An 11091-nucleotide genomic window follows, 5' to 3' on the forward strand; every position below is an offset into this window, starting at 1 on the left:
AACTAGGCTTTGGAACGAGTGGGTAAAATAATAAAATGGTAAAAAATAAACTAGACTTTGAAACGAGTAGGCACTTGTACTCTGGCGATGTCAGGCACTTAGAAGCTGTGCGGTTCGCATGCGTTAGCTCAGTTAAAACAACTGAATTGTTTAACATGATCTCTTTTAACTTACCATCCCGAAGTCAGATTTTTTGAGCAATCATATCCGTTGATTGGTGGACACTTTCTTTTTAAAATAAGATGGTAGGATACTTTACATATCAACCGTCCAATAAATGTCTACGAATCCAATAGTTTTTTAATCAAATTTGTGACATGTATAAACTGAGACTCGTTATTTGGTCCGGTAATTTAAATTAGTTTTTTTTAAACCTTGTATTCAATTATATGTTATTTTTTAGTGGCTGTGTATCATCCATCACACTCTGCCAGAGTATCAAACTCTTTCGTCCTTTGAAAAATACCGGAAACGTGTGGTGCAAGGATTACATCCGTACAAGGAATATTAAGTCTTGATTGTACCATCTCTCCCGATTGGACACGGATTGGTGGTGAACCGCACGCGGATTGCGTCCCACCCCGCCTGTCTCCGGCTGGGAACGGGCAGGAGCGTTGAGTGGCCACTGTGATGTAAGGGTCTTATCCACACCGTTCATCCATTTTTTTCGTTTCATTTTATGTCATACGAACAAAAATTAGGCAGATGAAAGGCTCTAGTGGACCACACCATAGGAAGCAGCAGTGATAATGATTCTCATCGTTGAAACTTTTTTAGGGCCCAACGTGATGTTTATTTGCCATTCAACCTATTCATAAAGTTATATAAACCTTGATGAAGATAAAATACAAATATTATCTCCATCCAAAGTTTATGTGGCCCCAATAAGTTTTCAACAGTAAGAGTTCAATCCACTTGAGCATGTGATCTGCCTCATTTTTTGGTACATACCTTAAAATGATAAAAAAAAATGAATGGACGGTGTAGATAAGAACCATACACTACAGTGGCCACTCAAAGTTCCTGCCCGTTCCCAGCTGGAGTCAACGAATCCGCTGCCGCGTAATTCCGTAGTTTTGGGTTCACCGTTTAATCCGCGTCCGTCCTAATGCACGATTGTGGCATAAATCACAGATGGCAGATGGCAAAAGTATACAAAGATCGTACTGATCCATCCCATCGCACAACAGACCGTTGATGCATTTTTCGCTTAACCATCGCTTCAATGGTTAGGAACCTTTCTTCCGGATGAATTTTGGTGGATCCGTACTATAAAGGCTCATCAGATGAACGGTCCAGATCACCAGAATGTGAGCTTTATTTGTACATTCTATGCATATGAAATAGAATTATTTCAATCCACGTCATTTCACGTAGGAAAAGCATTGATAGTCATCCACGTCACACATTCATACATTCCAGAATTTTCACGTGGTGAGCCCGCCATAGGTTGTCTATAGCTGGAGAATCGTGGGCGCGGAATGATTACTGAGTTACTCAATACTATATTGACTAAACTCTGTCCTTGTATTTTGTTTATCCACGCCGTCCATCCGTTTTTTCTGATTTATTGCAGAGGTTAGGGCTGAAAATCGAAGCATATCAAAATCTCAAGTGAAAACAGTGGGAATAATGATTTCTACCGTTGAAACCTTGCTAGGCCTAGCATGATTTTCCGGCTAATGTCCTGAAATAATATTTCGGCTTGATAAAATACATATATCACGGTGGGCACATACGACCCTTGACCAGACCGTCCATCTTTTGCCAAGTCCGGGTGGGAGTTATACTCCATCCGCGTCCGAGAATCACAATAAAAGTATGATCCCAACCGTTCTATTTATCCCCATCATGTGGAAAAAATATTCAAAGGCTGGGATCTTTTGATTAATGTGATTTTGGGCTATGCTTCATCTCAAATGATCACATGATTCGACAGTACGGAGTCTCTCAGGTTCAAGATATCATCATCCCATACAACGTTGTATACTAAAACATTTTAAACATTTTTGCAGGTTTTCTCGCCTCGCATTCCTTTACACCACGTGCCGAAGATTTCCCCTTCATGGACGGCTCTATAACAATCACGGATTAGGTGAGTCCGGTGTAACCAACCATGGGGCCCACCTAGATGTATACTTTGTACATCCGTGCCGTCCATCCGCTTTTCCAGATCATCTTAAGACATAGACCTAAAAATGAAGTAGTTGTAAGTCTCAGGTCGATCACACCATAGGAAACAGAGGTAATTGAACATCTACTATTAAAAACTTCCCAGGTTAACCGCAATATTTGTTTTCCATATAATGTGTAAGTTCAAACAGATCTCGATGAAGTTTTTTTTTTTTACACAGGAACACACACCCCCACACACTCACGCTAGTGGAATTTCACCACCTATTGTTACTCAAACCCCTGACCAGGAGTTGAAACTTAAGATAGTCTATCACCGAGCAAGAGTAAAGACCCAGATCTCGATGAAGTTAAAAAACAAATATCAGCTCGATCTAAAACTTCTATAGCCTCTGGAAGGATTTGAATGATCAGTCACCATTATTTCCTGTGATACGGTCAAACTGAGATTTGTATTTCCGTCTTACTTTTTTTTTCTTTTCAAACATATACTAAAATGATATGAGAAAAAAAAAAATGAATGGCACAGGTATAAATACATCGATATAGGTGGGCCGTACAATTAGGGACTCACCCACTGAATTGTTACGAGGTCTCACCAAACCCGGCCATCCTAGTTCTGGAGCAACATTGGAAGGTACACCCGCTACTAATTCGTTTGAATGGCTTTGTTTTTGACTTTTCCATGGGGTGGATTGGCTGTGCCGCCATTTCCTGTTGTCAGAAGCTATGTAGGGCCCACCGAGATGCCAGTGTAATATCCACTCCGTCCATCAGTTTCTCAAAGTTCCTAATACAATATGAGCAAAAAATCAGGGAGACCCAAAATTCAGGTGACCACGCCACACAAAAAGGCAGGGATTGAGCAACCACCAGTGGAACCTTTGTGGGTGTTAGAAACTTTTTATCAGGATGATATTTATATATACAGTTAATTGGAATATTAATAACCTTATGAACGGTTTGGATGTCATATAAAAATTTATGGACGGCTCCAGGAAGTTTCAATGATGGATATTTCAATTACAAATGTTTCCTGTTGCGTGGCCCACGTAAGTCTTGAACATACCTAATTTTAGAAATCGTTACATATTGTTATCTTGAGAAATAGATGGACAGAGTGGATTTGTGACGAATATCTCTTTTGGCCTCACATAGCTACCTACCACATGAATTTCCCGTTGCCCGTTTGCCCCAGAGAAGGGAGCATGACCACAACAATGACATTTTCTTCGGGCCACCAACCAAAAAACTAAGTCACTTTTTGCCCCAGTCAGGTCAACGAATAATTCTTTCAGGCCGCAATAATTTCTATTTGACATCACTCTGTCCATCAGTCAAGAAGTTTATCTTAGCATCTGAACCGTAGAATCAGGTACAGTAGGCCATATAACAAGAAATAGTGGGATGTGGACGGCCACCGAAATTGATATTTGTGTTTTCAAGTAATCCTAGTGGGGCTCAGATGGTGAATGGGTTGGATGGAATAAAAAATATTGCAGTTGGTCGAGTGTTAGTATTATTGTCTCAATGTTTCCTGTGGTGTGGCCCACTTGACTTTCTAATCTATATGACTATTTTAAGTTCACATATAGAGTGGATGTTGCAGAGACATCAAGAAAGGCCCCACAAAGCTCTTCGTTGGACGTGCGTTGAGTACTTGAGTTGCGGGAAATTCTCGTCCACATGAATATAGGCTAGGGGTGCACATCGAACCAGTAGAACTGTGGAACCGGATTGGAACCGATCAAATAGTCCAGTTTGGTCCAGTTATACACTACACCGGTTCCGGTTCCAAAAATTCAAGAACCGTTGGATACGGTTCGGTTCTAGTTTATGGGCATGTAGAACCAAACCGAACCGTGAATTGTTGATCCGAACCGTGGACCCGAACCGTGGATCCGAACCTTGGATCTGAACCGTGGATTGAGTAACTAGTTCAATGACAGTTGGCAATACAAAAAATTCCATTGGATGACAGCTTAGCCATACTGTCCCTAGAATAAATTCTGATGTATTTAGGTTCAAGTTGCATTGCCATGGCATATGATTAGTATGAAACATGTTGTTATTCATGGCAAATGTGCCATTTGGTACTGCTTGGGGGTGTGGATAAGGAGGATACATGAACAGCAAGGGATGTATAACATTAGGTGATCTCGAAGATAACACATAGATCTAGTGAGGAGAGGAGCAAATGGGTTAACTATTGGAACAACTGCTGCAAGACCAGGGTGAAGGGTCACACTTACTGGTCAGAGTGCAACTGCACCTGTACCGGGGGGAGACTAATATTTATTAGCACAGGGCCAGGTATGACTATAGACAGACTGAAGGGAGCAGCTGATGCAAACAACTTATTGTTGGGGATGTCTTTCACATCACCTGAATTTGGTGTTGAAGAATTCCCTTCGGGGTCATCCCTCTATTCCCTTCTTGTGGTGAACATGGCACTCACTATTGAAACCTTCCTAGGCCCACCATGATTGTTAATTTCCATCCAACCTGTTCACGAGGTCATATAGACCTCAATGAAGAGAAAACGCAAATATCAACTTGATCCAAAACTTATGTGGGCCCCAAAATGTTTTTAATGGTAGGTGTTTAATCACACCGTGTGGTCCACCTGAGCCTTGGAATTTCCTTATTTTTGGGCTTATATCTTAAAATGATATGGAAAAATGGATGGGTGGTGTGGATTAAACCCATACATCACATATGGTGGGCTAGTACCCAATCCGCATCCGCTATAAGAAATCCAACAGGTGGACCCACCATCAAGACCATTGACGCAAGATATGCCCTTCAGTCATCAGTGATGCAGGGATGAACGTGATGAGGATAACTACTCCGAATCCACGAAGCTTCTCTGGACTTCTCACAGAGACTTCTCGAATCCACGAGAAATGAAAGTAGAAAATGGAAATAAATTCTAATAAATTCAAAATTGATTAATTGATGAATAAAAATAAGTTCACAACCCTTTAAATAGGGGTACCAAGCAATGGGAAAGAAATCAAAATCAAACTAAAATTAAAACTCCTACAATCCACGACTTACTATAAATAGTAAACTTACTATTTATAAACGGTCGTGATGTCTACTAGTGCGCAAGGTTTTCGGCCAAAATAATAAGTGTACTATTTGGCTTCACCAAACTGTTCTCCTAATTATACTAAGCTCTTTTCATGTTGGGCGCAACTCCTAAAGCCCAACGGATGAAAGTTTTAATCAAATTAAAACTTACTATTTATAGTAAAAATAAAATTAAAACAGGGAAACGACCGTCAATCCAAGAGTTTTTTGTAATTCCGAGCTACGTAACCCGGCATAGCTGGGTTGGTTGGCTAAAGTAGCTCGTTCTATCCTAAAATCATATATTTTACATCAGATAACTCATTCTGGATTACGAGATACGCTTGATTTAAGGTCCAACGGTCTAGATCACTTCTGTCGTCAACCGGGCCTTTTCTAATCCATCTTGGCCATGAAACTGTCCGCGACCCACTCTACATCAATCAGGCAGACCACACCGTCCAAATCAACAACTGCCTAGCCATATCACATGACGTGTAATTCCCTGATTTGCTGATCTGCTTGGTTTTCTTGCTAGGTGATCTTCGTGGTGGGACCCACCTTTTTAAACGTCGAATGTAGATTGGCAGCTACTAGGCGCAGCATGCTAATTTACAGAAATGATGTATGGTTACCAGAGCACTATAAGTTATAATGCTCCCAGTTGCATGGGACAGTTGTACAGTTCAACTTGGTTGATCCTTACGGTCCACCGGTCGAGAATTCGTATCCTCTGCTAATTTTAAGTGATCTTGAGGATTGGACACACATAACATCCGATCAACAGCTTATAAAATGGACGATCAGGATCATTTGTAGAAAATGGGTCGTTATAGTAAACAATTTAGGCAAACCTCTCTCTTTGTGACGGATGGGAAACTAAACGGTGGGGCCGAAATATCTGCACATGGGGCCCATCTTTTGGTGATCCAGACCACCGATCTAATGCCCTTCATCATGGATGAACCGTTCTCTATAAATATTTCAAATTCGAAGATCAAATGTATTCAATCTTTGGCCTTTTCTCTACTAAATGTGGACCGTTGGTATATTATCTTGAACACCTGTTTGCAAGGGTGTGTTGTATACTTATATTTTTCATTTTCCTAAAAAGACCTGTAAATACGATGTTGTTACCTTTTACAGTTGTTTAAAAGTTGGTGAGTATTTCATCTCAAAAAGTGGTCCGAAAATAAATGACAGAAATTTGTGGGCCCACCATAAGATCTCTTCATAAGCCGTACATATGATGATAGGACTTTCATTGAATACAGCTTTTCACATAATTATATTTGAATCTATGAGATTGGGCATGGAATTCTATTTACCCACTTTAAATTACGTATTCGTTTTCCTCTTTTTCTATCTAGGATTGGAAAATTAATATTATTTTATTATCATACAATTGAGTTTCTTGACTTTTCAAAATAATATAAAAAGAAGTGTTTTGAATCATTATTATTTGACTCAAACCTATCCTAAAAGAGTCGAGGTATTTTGAATTATTTGTTTTTATTGAACATTTAATGGGTGAACCCTAAAATGAGGTTGATCTGAATCTCGAGTGGCCCTCTGCACAAGAAAAAATAGTCATGGAATGTCCGCCATTGAAGAGTTTTATTTTTATTCCCCGGTGCTTATAAGATTGTTTATTTGTCATCTAACTCAAATATAAGGTCCCACCAACATGAATAAGAGGAGTACACAAATACTAGCTGGATTCAAAACTTCAAGGGCCATGAGAAGTTTTTAATAGTAGGCCTTCAATTCCCACTATTTCCTGTCGTGTATTCCAAATTGTGGTCCAATTGAGATCTGGATCTGCATCAAATTCACACTAATGCCCTAAAATCAGCGGGCAAAATGGATAAAGGGGATGAATAGGCTACATACATCACAGTGGGTCCCACGTGAAATTTGCACCCCCTTCTCATTTTTAGCGTTAAAAAAGTAAACCGCCAAAGTGCATGTTAAAAGTGGTGTGGAAATTACACTGGTAATTTTATTACCTATTTACAGCTATTTACATGGGTAAATAAGAAAACAAACAGCCCAGAAAGAGAATCACCCAATAGAGATTTTGTGGTGTGGTCAATAATAAGCACTGTCAATTGAGCAGTCTGGTTCAATGAACGTGGTCATAGAGAAATGGAGGAAAATTGAGTTATTTGATACTCTGGCCGATGATGGAAAGGTACTTAGAAACTGTACATAACACATTTGTTAACTCGGGTTGAATTGTACATAACTCATTTATCAACTCGGGTTAATTGTCCAGTCTCCTATGCCTATTGTAGGTATTGTCCACAATTGGCTGGGTTAGGGTCGGGCCAAGCTTTGTCCTAAGCTCAGCCTACATTGTTTAGCCCAGGCTTATGATAGGCCAAAACAGTCCCACCTATGTCCACTCCTAAATGTTTATGATCTGGTCTGGTTGAGCCCAAACCAGAAGGGGAGAAACCACTTCTGTAGTAGGTAAGTTCTACTTCAAGCTAGTTATAAGAACCGTGAAATTAGCGAATGCTTTGGGAACTCAGATACCCCAGTGTCTTCGAAGACTTGTATGAATCCTTCCCCAAATAGCTTTGATTCTGACGCAGGGATGGATGAACATGATGAGGATAACTACTCCGAATCCACGGAGCTTCTCTGGACTCCTCACAGAGACTTCTCGAATCCACGAGGAAAAGAAAGCAGAAAATAGAAATAAATTCTAAGAAATTTGAAATTAATTAATTGATCTTTAAAAATGAGTTCACAACCCTTTAAATAGGGGTACCAAGCAATAAGAAAGAAATCAGAAGCAAACTAAAATTAAAACTCTTATAAATTCGCAACTTACTATAAATAGTAAATTTACTATTTATAGTAAGTTTCATATGTGGCTTAACCACGTTATTCTCCTAATTATTCTAAGAACTTTTCATGTTGGACACAACTCCTAAAACCCAACGAATAAAGAGTTATAATCAAACTAAAACTTATTATTTATAGTAAAAACGGAACTAAACATGGAATTTCACCGTCAATAGGATGGAATCTCGCAAATTTCAGCATGGGCAACCTGGCATAGCCAGGTTGGTTGGCTAAATTAGCTCGTTCTACCCCAAAATCATATATGGTACGTCGAGTAACTCATTCCGGTTTGCGAGATATGCCTATTTTATGGTTCTGACGGTCTTGATGATTTCTGTCTCTGATCGGGCCTTCTCTGATCCATCTTAGACATGAAAGTGTCTACGGCCCTCTCTAAATCAGTCTCCTCCACTTCAAAAGAACTCGTCCTCGAGTTCTCGTGTTGCTTCGGTTCATAATACTCGGTTTGGTGCGTAGTAAAGATACCTGGATCAAAAGTTACGATCAATTTATAGTCCACCTTCCTTTGGTCTAACCATGCTAGGAATGTATCTATGACACGTCCTACATCAGACCCCTCTGCTTGGAAAAAACTCATCCTCGAGTTACTCAAGAGACTTGGTTCATGATTCTGAGATAACTTTTGATGCCGATGTTTATTAGTCATTTCCTTGTACATGACATTAAGCTCTTGAGTTGACACAATACATGTACTCATGCTCTCCTTGACTTGGCTAGTATGAATCAGTTCCTTCACTTCTGCCTTCAAGATTTCACATTCCTTCTGACCATGTGGGCAATTAGGCAGACTTATCCCTGTGACAAGATCAATGTGGTTTTGTATATCTCGTATGGAAGACAATTTATTTGGGAGTTCATCGAGCACATTCGTCTTGAACTCCTGCAATACTGGTTTCAAATCTTCTGGGATATTCACAGGCTCCACATATTTTTTCTTTTCAACTAATGGATATATATCTCTTGTTTCCTCAGATTGTCTAACAAAAGCCTGTTCGGTTGTGAGAGATTGTCCCTCCACTTTAGAAGTCTTGGGTTGGTTCTCCCTTCCCATAGGAGCGAGGATAATCTTTTTACCATCTTTAATAAAGATAAATAGGTTATCCCGATCCCTATGTGTAGCATTAATATTATTTTGTCAGGGTTGACCAAGTAACATGTGGCAAGCTTCCATGTCGATCACGTCACACATTACTTCATCCTTATAATATTTACCAATGGAAAAGGATATACGACATCGTTCAGTTACCTCTGTTTTGTTGACCTCCTTGATCCATCCAATCGTGTATGGAGATGGGTGTCTTTCTATTTTCAGTTGTAACTTTTCCACCATTATTTTCGACGCGAAATTCTCATCGCTCCTGACATCGATGATCACATTGCAGACTTTTTTGTATGCAGTACACCTTGTTTGAAAGATGTTGTCTCGCTGTAATTCTATTTCTACTTTTGGCATATATAACGGCTTCCTTATGATCGAAGTTGTGGCTTGTGATTTACTATCATCTGATGGTGCTTTGCAGAAATTGGGGTTGTGTCATACAGCGGCCACGGGCGGTTGAGCATCACTTTGAGCTCGGGGTGGAATTAGCGCATCCACAATACGGTTGAGGGTTGCCTGCAGCCCTTGCATAGTCAACTGACTCTCCCGATGGAAAGCTTCCATTCTTTCCAAAAGATAACGAATCCCTGGATCACCGTCCATAGGATTTTGGTTCATACCTTTGTTGTTTACCATCGGCCCGAGGGGAATCCTCGCTCTGATACCAATTGACGCAAGGATGAACGTGATGAGGATAACTACTCCGAATCCACGGAGCTTCTCTGGACTCCTCACAGAGACTTCTCGAATCCACGAGGAAAAGAAAGCAGAAAATAGAAATAAATTCTAAGAAATTCGAAATTGATTAATTGATCTTTAAAAATGAGTTCACAACCCTTTAAATAGGGGTACCAAGCAATAAGAAAGAAATCAGAAGCAAACTAAAATTAAAACTCCTATAAATTCGCAACTTACTATAAATAGTAAATTTACTATTTATAGTAAGTTTCATATGTGGCTTAACCACGTTATTCTCCTAATTATTCTAAGCACTTTTCATGTTGGACACAACTCCTAAAACCCAACGAATAAAGAGTTATAATCAAACTAAAACTTACTATTTATAGTAAAAACGGAACTAAACATGGAATTTCACCGTCAATAGGATGGAATCTCACAAATTTCGGCATGGGCAACCTGGCATAGCCAGGTTGGTTGGCTAAATTAGCTCGTTCTACCCCAAAATCATATATGGTACGTCGAGTAACTCATTCCGGTTTGCGAGATATGCCTATTTTATGGTTCTGACGGTCTTGATGATTTCTGTCTCTGATCGGGCCTTCTCTGATCCATCTTAGACATGAAAGTGTCTACGGCCCTCTCTACATCAGTCTCCTCCACTTCAAAAGAACTCGTCCTCGAGTTCTCGTGTTGCTTCGGTTCATAATACTCGGTCTGGTGCATAGTAAAGATACCTAGATCAAAAGTTACGATCAATTTATAGTCCACCTTCCTTTGGTCCAACCATGCTAGGAATGTATCTATGACACGTCCTACATCAGAGTAAAATCTACGCTTGAAGAGATAAAAAGAGATGGGAGGGGTGGGTTGTTAGAGGAGAAAAGGGGAGAGATTTTAAATTTTTTATATTACAAAGTTGAGCTTATAAAAATAGATGGGAGGAGTGGGTTGTCAGAGGAGAAAAGGGAGCGATTTTAAATTTTTTATATTACAAAGTTGCGCTTAAATCTTTATGGGACGAATTCAGGAACATGTCCCATACCCGGCCCAACTGGAAAGCAGGCTTGAATTTTAATCCCAAGCTTGGCCCTCAGTCCCAATACCACAGCCCAAATCTGCCTTGAGGTGGGCCAGCTTGGCCTGGCCCATCCAAAGCCCTACGAGAGAGTGAGAGAAAGAGGAATATTTTCGATGATGGAAAACCCATCTTCACTTTCTATAACATC

Source organism: Magnolia sinica, chromosome 3 (assembly GCF_029962835.1).
Source record: "Magnolia sinica isolate HGM2019 chromosome 3, MsV1, whole genome shotgun sequence".
NCBI lineage: Eukaryota > Viridiplantae > Streptophyta > Magnoliopsida > Magnoliales > Magnoliaceae > Magnolia > Magnolia sinica.